We start from the raw sequence: 15996 nt of genomic DNA, 5'->3' as shown, positions 1-15996 counted from the left end.
ATTTAGGGTCATTTATTTTACTTTAACTTTTGACAGTAACTGACTCCGTGAAACCAAGCTTTATAAGATTAAAACTTTGCGCTAAAACCAAGATATTAACTAAAATTAAAACTTTTATAGAATGCCTCCGCTATCTCGCCGATTTCAGAGAAGAGAAGCCTCGCGCATGCGTAGACAGCAACGTTCCCAGGAAATGGCCGCCGCGATAGCCCAAGCCTTGAGCCAAAACAATACCTCCAGTTATAACATTAAATCCTTCAACGCGGGTAACCCTCCAAAGTTCACAGGTCTTGAAGGAGCCACCGTGATGCTCCAGTGGCTTGAGAAAATAGAAAACACTTTCCTCCACACCCAATGCCCCTCAGACAGACGAACCCTGTATGCTTCCAGTGTCCTGGAATCTAGAGCGCTTACATGGTGGAATGGAGTAGCTCATGCGCGTGGCGCAGAAACTGCTTCCAGCATGCTCTGGGAAGAATTTAAGGAAATTCTGACGCGAGAATTCTGCCCTCCCAACGAAGTTAAGCGCCTGGAGGAGGAATTTTGGAATCTTAAGCAGTACAGCGGTGAAGCGCGCGAGTACGCGATGCGCTTTCATGAACTAAGCCTGCTTGTCCCTCACCTTGTTACCCCTTCCCGCCGAGCCATAGAGAAATTCCTTGGGGGTCTCCCCATGGAAATTCAAGATTCTGTATGGGCCAGAAACCCAGTTACCCTCTCTGACGCCATCGAGTTGGCCGCTGTGCTCAGCGACAACCATGTCAGAGCAGGAACCCTGTTCCTGCGGGGAGCTGAGAAGACCAAACTCACCAAGACTGCCCCTGAACCAACAGAAACCAAACCAGAACCCTCAAACCGTAACAACCTCAAGCGCATGCGCAAAGCCTATGCGCTTACCAACCCGCCCATTGCCCAGCAACCCATCTACCAACCTCCAGTTTACGCGCCTAACCCTCTGTCAGCCTACCCAACACCTCCTGTAGTCCACAACTATGCCTTAACCAATCCCGCACTCCCTGCCCCGCCTCCTAAGAAACCTTACACAGGAAACCAACCCCTTTGCCCAACCTGTAGACTTCACCACCCAACTCAGACCCCGTGTCGACAATGTAACCGATGTGGCCGCGTTGGTCACTCAACCGAATACTGTAGAGTCCCTCCCGCCAATCCAATACCACCAGTCTACCCGCAGAATCCACAACCAACCTACCAAAACCCACGACCCAGAACGTGCTTTAACTGCGGCGATCCCAGTCATTTCCGGAACGCGTGCCCGAGACTACAAGTTCAGATTACGCAAGCGAATCCGGTGAACCAGATTTCGAACCAAGTGACACGCGGACGAGCTTTTAACATAACCGCGCACCAAGCGCAAGCGAATAATGACGTAGTTAATGGTACATTTTTGCTTAACGGATTTTATGCTTCTGTACTTTTTGATACTGGCGCCGATCGAAGTTTTATTTCTCGCGCGTTTGAGCAGAAGCTTGCGCGACCGCGCAGCGATTTAAAAGAAGATTTTTCAGTTGAATTGGCTAATGGTGAAATTATTTTAATTAACTCAGTGATTAAAGATTGCACGCTTAACCTTAACGAAAACGATTTTCTGATTGACCTCATCCCTATGCCTCTTGGAAGCTTTGATGTTATCATTGGTATGGACTGGCTTTCGAAGAATCGCGCCGAAGTTATTTGCGCCAAGAAGTTGATTCGCATTCCTCGAGAAAATGGTGATCTTCATATCTACGGCGAAAAACCCTCCCGCGGTCTTAAACTTATGTCTTGCGCCGAAGCCCAAAGACTCATGCGGAAGAAGTGTGTTGCATTTCTAGCCCATGTGGTTAAACCCTATGAAGGAAAGAAGCTTCGCGATATCTCTGTTGTGCGTGATTTCCCTGAAGTTTTTCCTGATGATCTTCCTGGTATCCCTCCCGCTCGTGAAGTCGAGTTCCGTATTGATCTTGTCCCTGGTGCTTCCCCCGTAGCTAAATCTCCTTACCGTCTTGCGCCCGCTGAGATGCAAGAATTGGCAAGCCAACTTCAAGAGTTGACTGCTAAAGGATTCATCCGCCCTAGCTCTTCGCCCTGGGGTGCTCCGGTGTTGTTCGTTAAAAAGAAAGATGGTTCGTTTCGCATGTGTATCGATTACCGCGAGTTGAACAAACTCACCATTAAGAACCGGTATCCCTTACCGCGTATTGACGACCTCTTTGATCAACTCCAAGGTGCCTCTTGTTTCTCGAAGATTGATCTCCGCTCTGGCTATCACCAGTTGCGCATCCGCGATGAAGATGTTCCGAAGACTGCTTTTCGAACTCGTTATGGCCATTTTGAATTCTTGGTCATGTCCTTCGGTTTAACCAACGCACCCGCCGTTTTCATGGATCTAATGAATCGGGTGTGTAGGCCTTTCTTGGATAAATTCGTGATTGTGTTTATCGATGATGTTCTGGTGTATTCTAAGACCAAGGCCGAGCATGAGCAACATCTTCGGTTGGTGTTGCAAAAGCTTAGAGCTGAGCAGCTCTATGCCAAGCTTTCCAAGTGTGAATTCTGGTCTGATGAAGTACAGTTTCTTGGTCATGTTGTAAACAAGATGGGTATTCATGTCGACCCATCCAAAATTGAAGCAATCAAGAACTGGATTACGCCATCCTCTCCTTCTGAGATCCGTTCCTTTCTGGGCTTAGCTGGTTATTACCGGCGCTTCATTTCGAACTTCTCGAAGATCGCTTTGCCTTTAACAGCTTTAACGCACAAAGGTAAACCGTATATTTGGGGCTCGAAGCAAGAAGAAGCCTTTCTAACGCTCAAGCGTTTGTTGTGTGAAGCTCCTGTTCTTGCGCTACCTGAGGGTAATGATGATTTTGTCGTGTACTGCGATGCCTCCAACCAAGGTCTCGGTTGTGTTCTTATGCAACGAGGCAAGGTTATCGCTTACGCATCAAGGCAACTTAAGGTTCATGAAAAGAATTATACAACTCACGACCTCGAACTTGGTGCAGTTGTTTTTGCCTTGAAGATCTGGAGACACTACCTTTATGGTACTAAGTGTATCCTTTACACTGACCATAAAAGCCTTCAGCATATCTTTGATCAAAAGGAACTTAACATGAGACAACGCCGATGGAACGAACTCATCAGCGATTACGATTGTGAGATCCGGTATCATCCTGGTAAGGCTAATGTGGTAGCCGATGCGCTCAGCCGAAAACCCTGCCAGCTCAACTGTATTTTGCCGCGCACGCATCTTCACTTTGCGCCGATTCAAAGCAACCTTGAATCGCGTATTCGTGACGCGCAGCGCGCATCCATCAGTAATGGTAACCTTCGCGCCGAGTTAGCGTGTGGCGCGGAAGCGCACTTTGTCCCTAATCTGAGTGGAATTCTCTGCTATCTTAATCGCATCTGGATTCCCTTTGATGAGAATCTTCGCGCTGATATCCTGAGTGAAGCGCACAAATCTCGGTATTCTATTCATCCCGGCGCTGATAAGATGTACAAGGATTTGCGCATTACTTATTGGTGGCCCGGTATGAAGAAGGATATTGCTGTGTTCGTAGCTAGATGCCTGACCTGTTCTAAAGTAAAAGCTGAACACCAACGCCCATCTGGTTTGCTCGAACAACCAGAAATTCCTGCGTGGAAATGGGAATGTGTAGCGATGGACTTTATTACCAAGTTACCTTTGACAGCAAGCAAACATGATAGCATTTGGGTAATAGTGGATCGTTTGACTAAGTCTGCTCACTTTCTGCCCATTCGTGAAAACTACCGTGTGGAGCAACTCGCGCAGCTTTATGTCAAGGAAATCGTCTGCCGCCATGGTACTCCTTTGAGCATCATATCCGATCGCGATGGCCGTTTTATATCTCGCTTTTGGAAATCTCTCCAATCTGCGCTAGGAACTCGCTTGGACATGAGTACGGCATATCATCCTCAGACTGACGGTCAGTCTGAGCGAACTATTCAAACTCTTGAGGATATGCTCCGATCTTGTGTTCTTGATTTTGGAGGTAATTGGGATTCACACCTGCCTTTGATCGAGTTCTCTTATAATAACAGCTATCATTCCAGTATTGGTATGGCCCCATTTGAAGCACTTTACGGTCGTAAGTGCCGCTCCCCGATCTGTTGGAGCGAAGTGGGTGAAACTCAAATCACAGGACCCGAACTTGTTCAAGAGACAACCGATAAAATCGCCAAGATCCGTGATCATCTGCTGACTGCCCGAAGCCGACAGAAGAGTTACGCAGATCGCAGGCGAAAGCCTCTCGAATTTCAAGTTGATGATCTTGTTCTCCTCAAAGTGTCGCCTTGGAAAGGTGTCTCCGCTTTGGGAAGAAAGGTAAGCTTGCTCCTCGATATGTTGGACCATTCAAGATTCTCGCGCGTGTGGGAAAAGTTGCCTACAGACTTGACCTGCCGCCCGCGCTCAGTAATGTGCATCCAACGTTCCATGTATCCAATCTCAAGAAATGTTTAGCTGACGAGAACCTTCACATTCCACTTGATGAAGTTCAAGTTGATGAAACTATGCATTTCGTTGAGAAGCCTGTTGAGATTATGGATCGCGAGGTTAAGCAAACCAAGCGCAGTCGTATCCCTATTGTTAAAGTTCGTTGGGAGTCCAAACGCGGAGCCGAGTTTACATGGGAAAGGGAAGATCAAATGAAGATCAAGTACCCGCACCTGTTCTCTGCGCAACCTACTTCGAGATAAATTTCGGGACGAAATTTCTTAAAGTAGGGGAGACTGTGACATCTGCCCCGATCCGACCCGACCCAGGTACCCGTTTCTCTGACCCGATCTCTTTCTTTTATGATTTAATATTTATACTTATATTTTACTTTTAATAATAATAATAATATATTTTCCTTCCCGCCTCTATCTCTCTCTTTCTTTCCGCCGTCCCGTCCCTCTCCTTCTCTCTTTCCGCCTTCTTTTCCCTCTTGTCGCCGTCCCGCCCTTACGCCTTGTTTCCCTCTTTTTCTTCTAACTCTTTGCTTGTCCTTTGTTCCTTCCCGCCTAAGGTTGTCTGCGCAGCTCTACGCGCCAGACTCCCTTACAAGGAATCCTGCGTGAAGACCATCTGTTTCAGCAATACGCGAGACGAACTCTTCTCGCAGCGCGCTAAGAATTGTAATTCTTCTCGCAGCGCGCTAAGAACGGTAGTTCTTCCCGCGACGCGCTAAGGATTTGTAGTTCTTCTCGCAGCACGCTAAGAATCGTAGTTCATCCCTCGACGCGCTTAGAAATGTAGTTCTTCCCGCGACGCGTTAAGGTTGTTTCTGTCTGCCTTCGCGCTCGCGCTCTCTTGACCTTCTGTGTCTGCCTTCGCGCCTTAGCCTTCTCGCGCTAAACCCTTTTAGTTTTCTTCTGTTGAATCTAGCCGTTGCTGTTGTGTTGTCTTATCTTTTGAGCTGTTGACCTAATCTGCTTTGTCTGAAAAGTTACTTTCGGCGCAGCATGCGCGCCAACCCCATTGGTTGGCAGATAAAGTGACTGACATAATCTTTTGAGATCTGCTTTTGCCATGCTTGACCAGTACCTTTATCTGAACCGCCCATGCCTTTTTACTGTTCCCTGACAGCTTTATCTTGCCCCCCTGCAGCTGCCATATCTTTTGATATCTTTTGTTATCTTTTGTTTTGTCTTGTTCTGTTTGTCTTGGAATCTTTTCCCCTTTTTCTGGATTTATGTCTCCTAGGGTTTCTCTATAAATAATAACATTATTTTTCCTAACACTACACACACAAAACACTTAATCTCTCTTATTCTCTCTTGCTCCTTGCTCTCTCTGCCGTCCTCCTCTCTGCCTCCGTCTTCCTCTCCGTTCTGCCCTGCTTTTTCGGTAATATATATATATAATAACTTACTTATTAATTATGCTAACTTATAATCAAGACTTAAAACAAATCATTAAAACAATAATCTTAATTATAGGTTAACCTGTGCTTATTTAAAGTTGGTTCTTACTTTATCTTACACCGCATCGTTTATCAAGTGAGTAATCTCGTACCTAATCCCTTTTTATTTTTAATGTTTTGGGATGTTCATGTGTTCATACAAACTTAGAGTCTTAAACTTGTTTATGAACTTTAGTCGCGCAGTATCCCATGTGTTGAGGACGTTTACTTGGCTGTTTATTTGTATGTGTGTATCATTAACCGCTTTGTTCGGCCTATTCCGAAGTTTTCATGGATCCATTAGATGAACACGGGAGACCTATCGTTTACGGTTTTCTTTGTTTACACATGCACAGATGTTTTCTCGTTTTTGTGCTCAATTGGGAGCACGGATTGAACTATGAACTATGAGCTATGATCTATCTAGGCTTGATCACAATCTGATTGCACCCTTGTTAAACACCAGACATACACGTGTTGCGCGCAGATTTATTGCTATCTATGTATTGTATTAAACTTGATTTCTCACCAACACGCAAGTGTTTGACGTTTATTTTAACACATGTTCAGGTTTGCAGTAGCTGTTTTGGAGCTTGTGGACACATAGGACGTTTTTACTTTTGGACCTAGATTAAAATGTATCAAGACAAGTTATTGCTGTTCGAATATTTTGATTTATAATATATTGACCTATGTTGGTTTATTTATATCTTATGTATACGTTGCGCATGCGTGAATGAATATATTTATTAAATATTGACACCCAATAGTGTCACGAGTAATGAAACAATATGTGGCGCCCCGATGTATAATCCGCCTTTGGTCGGGGTGTTACATCCGTCCACCTTCATCGTCACCATTCAGCAATCTTCATCGTACAACGATTTCGTCCATTGTCGAAGCCACCATCCACAATCATCATACATCGTCGTCTATAATTTGTTCACAGGTTTGTTAATATTTTGATAATATTGAAATTGAAATTGAAATTGATGAACCTAATTCATCAATTAACCTTTAAATTGATCTAATTAATCATCAATTTGAAGATTCGGTCGATTAATTTTTTCAATATTTAGTGGGTTATGCCTGAACGTTTAAACTCTTTTGCCTGAACGTTTAAACTATTTTGCCTGAACGTTTAAAGGTTTAACATTTGAAAAAACACAACATTTAACATTTGTTAGTTTAGAAGTTCTGTTTAGAAGTTCTGAACTTCAGGTATTTAATTTTTTTTTTGTTAGTTTAGAAGTTCTGTTTAGAAGTTTAGAACTTCTATACTTTTTTGAATACCCGCAACTTCTTAGAACGTTTAAAGATGTTCATGATTTTTGAACACCCAGAATTTCATTGAAAGTTTTAGAACGTTTAAAGTTGTTCATTTTTTTAACAACTAGAACTTCATTGAACGTATCAGAACGTTTATAGGTCTTCAGTTTTGTTTCAGAACGTTTAAACATAACACTTTGAACCCTAATAAGAGCTCAATTGAGTGCGTTATTTCTGCAATCCCATAATCGATTGATGATTCTAAATACTTCTACACATCAATTCGATTGATTAAAATCATCATTTTGGTGTTTATTTTGGTCAGAACGTATAAACTTTGAGTAGAACATTTAAACATGAACCCTAATCATAGCTCAATTAAGTGTGTTAATCTGTATTTTCATAATCGATTAATGATTCTAAAGCCTCTTACACATCAATTCGATTGATTAAATCATCAATTTTTGATCAATTTGAAGATTTTTAATGTTCAGTGACGTTCTTTTCAATTTTGGTTTTTGACTTTTGAGATTTCATACTGTAAGCTGTGATTAGAGTTTAGAAATTGGATTAGATTGAGCGACAAGTTCCGAATTTGGATCAGAGTTGATTAGTAATCAACGAATTTTGATCGCGAACTACTGTTGGGTTATTTACGAAATTGCCACCGCGCGTTTTTTAATCAAACGTTCTGGAATGTCGCGTACCTAATGTACGATAAGCCATTATTGTACGTTAACTCACCCCTATATATATATATATATATAGGATGAGTATCATTACAGAACTGCTAAATTGGTTAAGAACTTGAAAGAACTCTTAAAAACTAATGTTTTTTATAAAAATTTTTGTATGTTAATGTTAGTTGAGTGTAGCTTTATCATTTTTTATATCTGTATTTATGATTAAAATTTTATAAATTAGTTTTTATACATATCTATGTTTTGTTTTACACCTATGTAAATTTGTTAGTACATAAATTTTACACAGATGTAAACTTGTTATCTATATATGTAATCAAAATTTTTTTATATAAAATATGATAAAACTACTCCTAAATAATGTTAATATATAAAAAAATTTTAAAAAATGTTTGGTTGTGTAGAGTTCCTAAGAGTTCTTAATTTTTTTAAAGTTCTTAAATGATACTAATCCTATATATATATATATATGTATATATATAGACACACACATTTAGAATTACCTTAGTCGGTTGGTATAGCCCGCGTGTTGCAGTTGCTAGTCGACGCAAATTTGGTCGTTATCGGGTTACGACACCGGAACTAATCTTGAAATAAATTCAACGCTCAAATACAACTAACTAACATGTCTAAAAAAAACACGCGCATTTATGCGGCTAACCAATGCGAATTGGTTTGTATCGGATTACAACATAAAAGCTAAACCAAAAATTAAATTCATCAACGCTCAAATACAACAAATTAGTATATTAAAAACAAAATACAAATCCCGCATGTTGCAATGATGAACCGACGTGAATTCTGTTTGAAACGACGTTAGTCACACTAAATCGTAAACACAAACTAGTAAGTCATCAAAAAATAACATAAAAAGATATTTAAAACAAAAGGCCGGGCACAACCACGCTCCAACTGAATTAAGTCGGTATCAACGGTATCGGCATAAACATAAATTAGTGCCTACAATAATTAACATAAGAAAAAAGATAACAAAACAAACAAAATAAAATAAAAAACAAAAAAATACAATGATGCGGCACAACCATGTGGACTAGAGGTGGCGAGTTTGTGTCAGAACGGGTTAATTAAAATAAAGGTTGTTATGGTTAGGGTCGGAACGGTTTTTTTTAACGAGGATAATGGCGAAAATATTTTAGTTTTTTTAGATTTTTTATTTTTTATTTATATCTTGAGTTATGATATTTTTTGAATTTTTTTAGGAATTTTTAATTAAGATCAAAAACCCTCAAAAAATATTCAAAAATAATTAAAAAAAATCATAAATCAAAATATAAATCATAAACAAAAATGTAAAAACAGTCTAATGTTTACTCCGTTTTCATCGTTCCATTAAAAAAAACACTGAGAATCGAACCGAAACCGAAAAAAACTCGACAAAAATGAAAAGCCAAAACCGAACCAAAATCAATTAAAACGGAACTAAAAGAATTCAAACCGAACAAAAATGAAACTGAAAACGGACAAAAACGAGTCCGAAATCGACCAAAAAGAAACAAAAGAAACCAAAACCCAACCCGTCTTGTGTTAAAACTCATGTTGGCTTGAAACCTGAACCAAACTCGTTCCAATCCGAAACATGCCACATTTCCTTAGGACACTAACCCATATCGACCCATTTCTTTGAACTTGTCGACTCATTTTGACCCGAAAATAACAAGATGGAATTTCAAATGACTTATTTTGACCCATTTAGTTAAAATCTTTTACTCAAATCAACCCATTTAATTTTTAAAACAACCCAAATTGACCTATTTAAAAGGGTTTAGATCAAAATTGTCACCCTTAACATGGATGATGGACCAATCTAAGATAAGCATTGCCAACCAGAAAAAAATTCAAAGTAGCAGGCTTTGCTAAATAAATGTGATTTGTACTTTGTAGATGTCTAATAAGAGGAGTAATGGGTTTTTAGTGTTCCTCTATCTGAGATAGATAAACTCATGCTCTCTTTCCTAGTGACATCCCAAATCACTGAATCAGTAATGACGTCTTCATTTAAAATGACTGAATGAAACCCTTCCATATTTTCACTTTTGAGAAACTAACAGGTGTGATCACATTTTGTCTTCGTTTGTTGGAACTGCTTGTTGTCTCTACACCGAAAATTACCCGGACGCTCCACCCGTAAACCCCATAATATATTAGCATCTTATAATGTCACAGTCGCTTCACCAAATGGTAGGTGAAATGTGGGGGGTTTCAGAACACCATCTTTCCACCAGGGCGATGATTAACCCACGATCAATAAGGCGGTAATTTAAATATATTATTCCTCAAAAACTGGCCAACCGTACAAGGGATAAAACTTGCTCATGAATGCCATGCTTATTTAAATATGATCAAAAAAATTTATCACCCCTTTTAATATCAAGCTCGTCGTCATGACATTCGACATTTTGAAACAACTTATTCGTCCATAGTGATTAATGTAAATATAAAAGATCATTAATAAGTGATACAGTTTTAAGTGAAAATGAAGGAATGTGTAGGTTATTGGATAGGGTAGATGAGAATGAAAAATGCTAGTAACAATGTGAGTAAGTTGAGAAAGTTGAGAAAGAGGTTGGATTAATATATGAGATTAATAAAGAATGGTAAGATATTGTTATAAGTCTTCCTTCTTTTAAATTGCTATAACTCGTGACTTACACTGCATTCTTGAGTTTCTTATTTAATGTTTTTGAAAAAAAAATGATAAGAAATTTTTTTCTTTTTCATTCTTGATTTTTTTTTAAGAAAAGAAAAAGAATGGAAAAAAAAGTTATGGTTTTTTTCCTTTAAAACTTTACAGCCAAATATGGCATGATTGTGAAAGAAAAGTTTATAGCCCATTACAATATTACTAATTTACCCTATCTCGATTCTCTTTCCATGTTGCTATGAAGACATAATTGTAAAGTTACAAATTTGTTTTCCTATATTTTCCTTCCGATCTAACTCAATAATGTAATTACCACCTTCTTTTCTTTTATTTTTAACTCGAGAATATCTTTTAAGTATATAATTTCTTTCCTTTCTTCCCTTATTCAATCTTATAATTTCTTTTCCTTGTATTTTAAACCCGAGAATACAGTGTTACTCTTATAGTACTGAATGAATGAAAATAGTGTATAAAAGATGAGTAATCCAATGAACTTACGCTCTCTTTACACCCTATGCATGCATGGTCAAATCATATTGCATATTCTTGAAAAGAGTACACCATGTGACCATATCCGTGAGTTTGTCAAAAGTAAAAATATGGATTTCAATCTCTCATCACATATGAAAGGTTTCATTCATTTTCAAGTTACACCTTTATGAGATTTCAAATCTTTGTCATTCTACTGTAAGTTTGCCAAAATGAAAATATGAAGTTCAATCCATTTTCATGTTAACCTACTAGTGGCGGAAGCTGGTATAGGTACGGGTATATTTGGTATTTAGTACCTGTTTGGAATATATAGAGGTTTAAATGGGGTTCTTCATATTTAATATATAAAATAAATTCTCCAACCATCTTATTATTGAACAAGTACCAAATGTTTTTTTAATATTAAAATATTAAATAATATAACATCCAAGACTCGAACTAACAAAAAAATCACTTAAAGTCGACGACCGAATTAGGGTTCTTCAATATTATCTTATCATTAAATCGGCGACCAATTTGGTACTTGTACTAAATGTTTTTTTAACCTAAGACCATAAACGAACAGGTTTTTTGTTACTTGTACTGGTATTGGTTTCAAGATGGTCGAAGATTTGGAAATAAAAAAGCAAAGTGGTACAAAAACGGGTACCGTACCGAAATACCCGTACCATATCGAAAAATTTGGTATGAGTATTGGTACGAATCAGCCATGCACATGCTGGGCATGTGAACATGCTTCACGTAACGGTTGTCTGTTTCACTTAAAAGTCACTCCATTTGCAGTTGGCTTTTTGATCCGATGCCATAGGATAATGGTTAAGGCTTTGGATCTTATGGTCTCGGTTTATGGTCTTAGGTTAGAAACTTGACTCATTAGGTTGCCTCCTTGATGGACGTTCTTAAGTGAGTCAGGTCTGTAACGTCAAAATTAGTATAAACGGTTGACAACTTGTCTCAGAGTGACTCACTCTGGTATTGGAGGTAGGCTTGTAAACGAACGGAACAAACACGAATAAGGGCATGCTTGTGTTCGTTTATTTAACTCAAATGAACATAAACACTTGATCGAACAAATATTTGTGTTCATGTTTGTTCGTTTAAAAAATGAAAATGTTCGTGTTGGTTTATGTTCATTTGTTTAAAATCTAAATGAACAGTTCACAAACATATACGAGCATAACTGAACAAAGATAAACGAACATATATGAACAAACAACACAAACAAACATAAAGTAACATAAATGAACACATATAATATTTAATTATTTTGTATTAATATGTAAACGAAAATAAACAAACATAAATATACAGACATAAACGAATATAAATAAACGGGCACTAAAGAACATAGATAAATGAACGTTCACGAACATAAATGAATTAATGAACAAAACATGTGTTCATGTCCGTTCGTTTGACTAAACGAACACAAGTTTTTTGTTCATGTTTGTAAGTTCATTCGTTTATTAAATAAGCGAACATAAACGAACTTCTCGTCGAACGGTTCATGAACAACTTACTGAACGTTTGGTTTGTTTACAGACCTAATTGAAGATAACTTCAAACGTTGTTAAAAGATATCCACTCCATTTATAGCAAATTTCACGACATTGTAAACAATATTTTAAACACCGGTTGTTTTAGACGTCTAAAGAAAAGTTTTATGTAATTTCAGTTAAAGTTAAACTTGATTATTTTAGAGCTTTGAAGAAAAGTGTTATTTATTTTTTTGTAACTTTAATAAAAGCAACTGGTAAAATATCTCTCTTGAATTCTATCTCCATTCATAAACATGAAACAACCATATGGCATATACCATGTCAGAGACGTTATTTTTATTTTAAAGATGTAGTGATGTTTATTTCAAATAAAATAACATAAATAACATTTAAATTAAAAAATTAATAAACCACCAAAAAGGATAACATAAATAACATTTAAATTAAAAAAAACATAAAACCCACCTCGGATACGAAAGTCGGAGTCATCTTAAGTCGGATGTGGAGCAAGAGCCGGAGCCAGAAATTGGCGATGATTTCGTAACATATCCTACGCTTCGATGCTTAAAAAAACCCCTTTGATTGACAAAGTTTCAGCAGTCACGTTGCACTTGTGAAAATGCATCTTGTCCGGACATCTCGGCAAGTGCCCGTAGGTAAAATCGGTGGAATTGACTTTATGATGATTCTTCATTTGAGAAGGATGAGTAGAGAATGAACGTGTGAAATGAGCTTGTAAAATTATATCGAGTTATGTATGTAAAATGATAAATGGTTGAAAATTAAATGGGAAAAAAGTTCTTTTTTTTTTTTTAATTTCCAATGCCCAACGGTTAATAAAAAACCAACGTTCTTATTTTTAATCGGGCTCATATTCACAAATAATGGTTACCGATTAGAGGGGTAAACCCACAGTGGCGGTCTCACCGCTCGCCACAGAGGTTACCGATTTCTTATACCGCATACGCCCCTCTTGGCCTGAGGGCACACGATGGTGTCAATTTTCCACATCCAGATTTCGTTTCTGGTCATCAGGGGGCCTCACCAAACTATGTACAACAAAATGTCTTGTGTACTTCTTAAGTTTTAACAAAAGTTGTATTTTGTCCTATTCCTGCAATAGCAATACTATTGAATTACAAAAGTAGCATTTCTATACTTAAGAGTAGTTGACCATAGTTTTTAAAGCATCTTTTAGTACCGTTACGTTTATATAAACTTCTTTTATTTGACCACTTAGTTTTGGGAAAATTCTAAAAATGTCATTGAGCGTCCACCCATTTTTCTGAACCAAACCCATCACCTCTGCTTCATGTTAGCTCAAAATTCATCGCATCAACCCTATGTTAGCTAAAAAATTAAATCTGATATATCTTGTTATTTAAAAAATATATCTAAGAAAGGTACACATAAAATAATTTGATGGTATGCACGACTTTTCTAAATTATATTATTATCCAAATTTCAATATACAAGAACTTAAAAACCAATAAAATTTAAAATATTCAAATATTTTTTAATTAAGTTTCGGATCCATTTTTAGTAAAGATAAGGTAGATATTTTTTTAGCTAACGTAGGGTGAAGGCGACGAGATTTGAGCTAACAGGGAGCGGAGACGATGAGTTTTGAGCTAACATGGTGGAGAGGCGACAGGTTATGAGCTAATATGGATGGGAGATGGCGAGTTAAGAAACATATTGTATCGATTTCCTAACGTAGAGTCGAAGACGAGTTAATAAAAGAACAAAGAAGGAATTTGAATTTTGAAGGTACATATTTAGAATCTCTCTCTAAATATAAGACATTTTAGAAATTTTCCCTTATTTTAAGCCAAACTATGTGTGTCCCCTGAAATAGGCATTGCCTATTTATATGTTTTCTAAAACGACGTGTGCATAGTTTAACTTGGAAATGAAGCGTTTCTATACTTTAATTTAAAAACCTCACATGCCACTTGTTTTGATTGTAAGTTTTTATTTAAATATAATATTCTTAGAATTAATTTTATTTATATAAGTTTTGTTTTATAACTTTTAAAATATGAAGTTTTACGAAATTTCAAATATACCATTGAGACATGCGTAACTTTATTTACGGGCCAACATCGAGCTGAGTCAAATTTAATCGAAACGTTCATATAAGTTTGATCTAACTCAGTTTTGAGTAAATTACGTCGGCTCGCATATTAAATTGTACGTCTCAACGGTATATTTGAATTTTACTTTATATATTAAAAATATATTAAAAGTTTCCAAAAATAAAAACAAAAATCAAAACTTCAATAAATACACACGCTGCTTTTTACTAATTGAAAGGGTCGTGGCGTCAAAAAATAATTAGGTGTGGAGATAGATTAAATGGAGGACGCCTTGTTTGGTTATGAAACAGAACTTCACGCCTACTTTGGTGTCGCACGTCACTTTTACATTGGATTCTAATACGCGTCATTCTTCCTAAGGGCAAGCGTAGTGGGCGAATTTGGAGGGGCGACATGGGCAATTTGGGGGGGGGGACACCGCCCCCAGGGCGATATTGAGGCGGGGGCGGGAGGGTATTGTCGCCGGAAAGAAGATAAGAATGTTATTATTTTATTAATATGACCGTTGACAACGGTCAAAAATAAAAATATTAATTAAAACAATATATATATATATTGTTATAAATATATATTATTGTGGTTATCAATACCAAATATAGTTAGGTTTTTTCTCCAAGTTATCTTCTCATATCTATACATATCATTGTATCATATTGTATGACACACCTCTCAATGAAATCACCATCTTTCTCCCTACATCTCTTTCTCACATGTTTGGCTATTAGGCTTGTTTCACAACACGTTATCAGCACGAATTGCTTTTGTAGTTGGATCGCACATCATAAGGTAAGTATGTTATATATGTGTTCTCTTTCTCTCAAGCGTAAACTATGTTGTAAGTCGAGATGCTAGAGATTCGTCTTGTTCTTATTTTAAATCTATTAGAATAACCATATTTAATTTATACAAATTTGGGTTTAATCGACGTTCATATTTCAGTAAGTAAATTAATGAATTAAGATTTGATTTGTTAGTATAATAATATATCTAAGCTTTTAATTGAAAATTTATGACCAGTATAGATGCTATTCGTTTAAATTTTCATCCCACAATATCACACCCCTATATTAATTCGTTTCTTAATTTATGATTTATTAACCATACAGTTAAGAGGTATAATAATGTGTACTATATGCATGTGTATAATAATGTGTACTATATGCATGTCAAGATGAAAGATTAATTAAAGATTTTATTATATTGTATGATCCTTTTATTTTTTTTCTTTGGTTATTGATTTTCTAACGAGGGAGATAAACTCAAGTGGAAGTTTGGGGTTTTGATATGTTATGAGTTTTTTTTTTCGTGAAGAATACGTTTTTTTAATTAATTAATATCACATATTAATAAATATGGTAATTATAT

This window comes from Bidens hawaiensis, unplaced genomic scaffold (assembly GCF_021521415.1).
Source record: "Bidens hawaiensis isolate Kalapana, Puna unplaced genomic scaffold, B.hawaiensis_p1.1 tig00017166_1, whole genome shotgun sequence".
In the NCBI taxonomy this organism is placed as follows: domain Eukaryota; kingdom Viridiplantae; phylum Streptophyta; class Magnoliopsida; order Asterales; family Asteraceae; genus Bidens; species Bidens hawaiensis.
Note: the sequence above shows the minus strand (reverse complement) of the source record.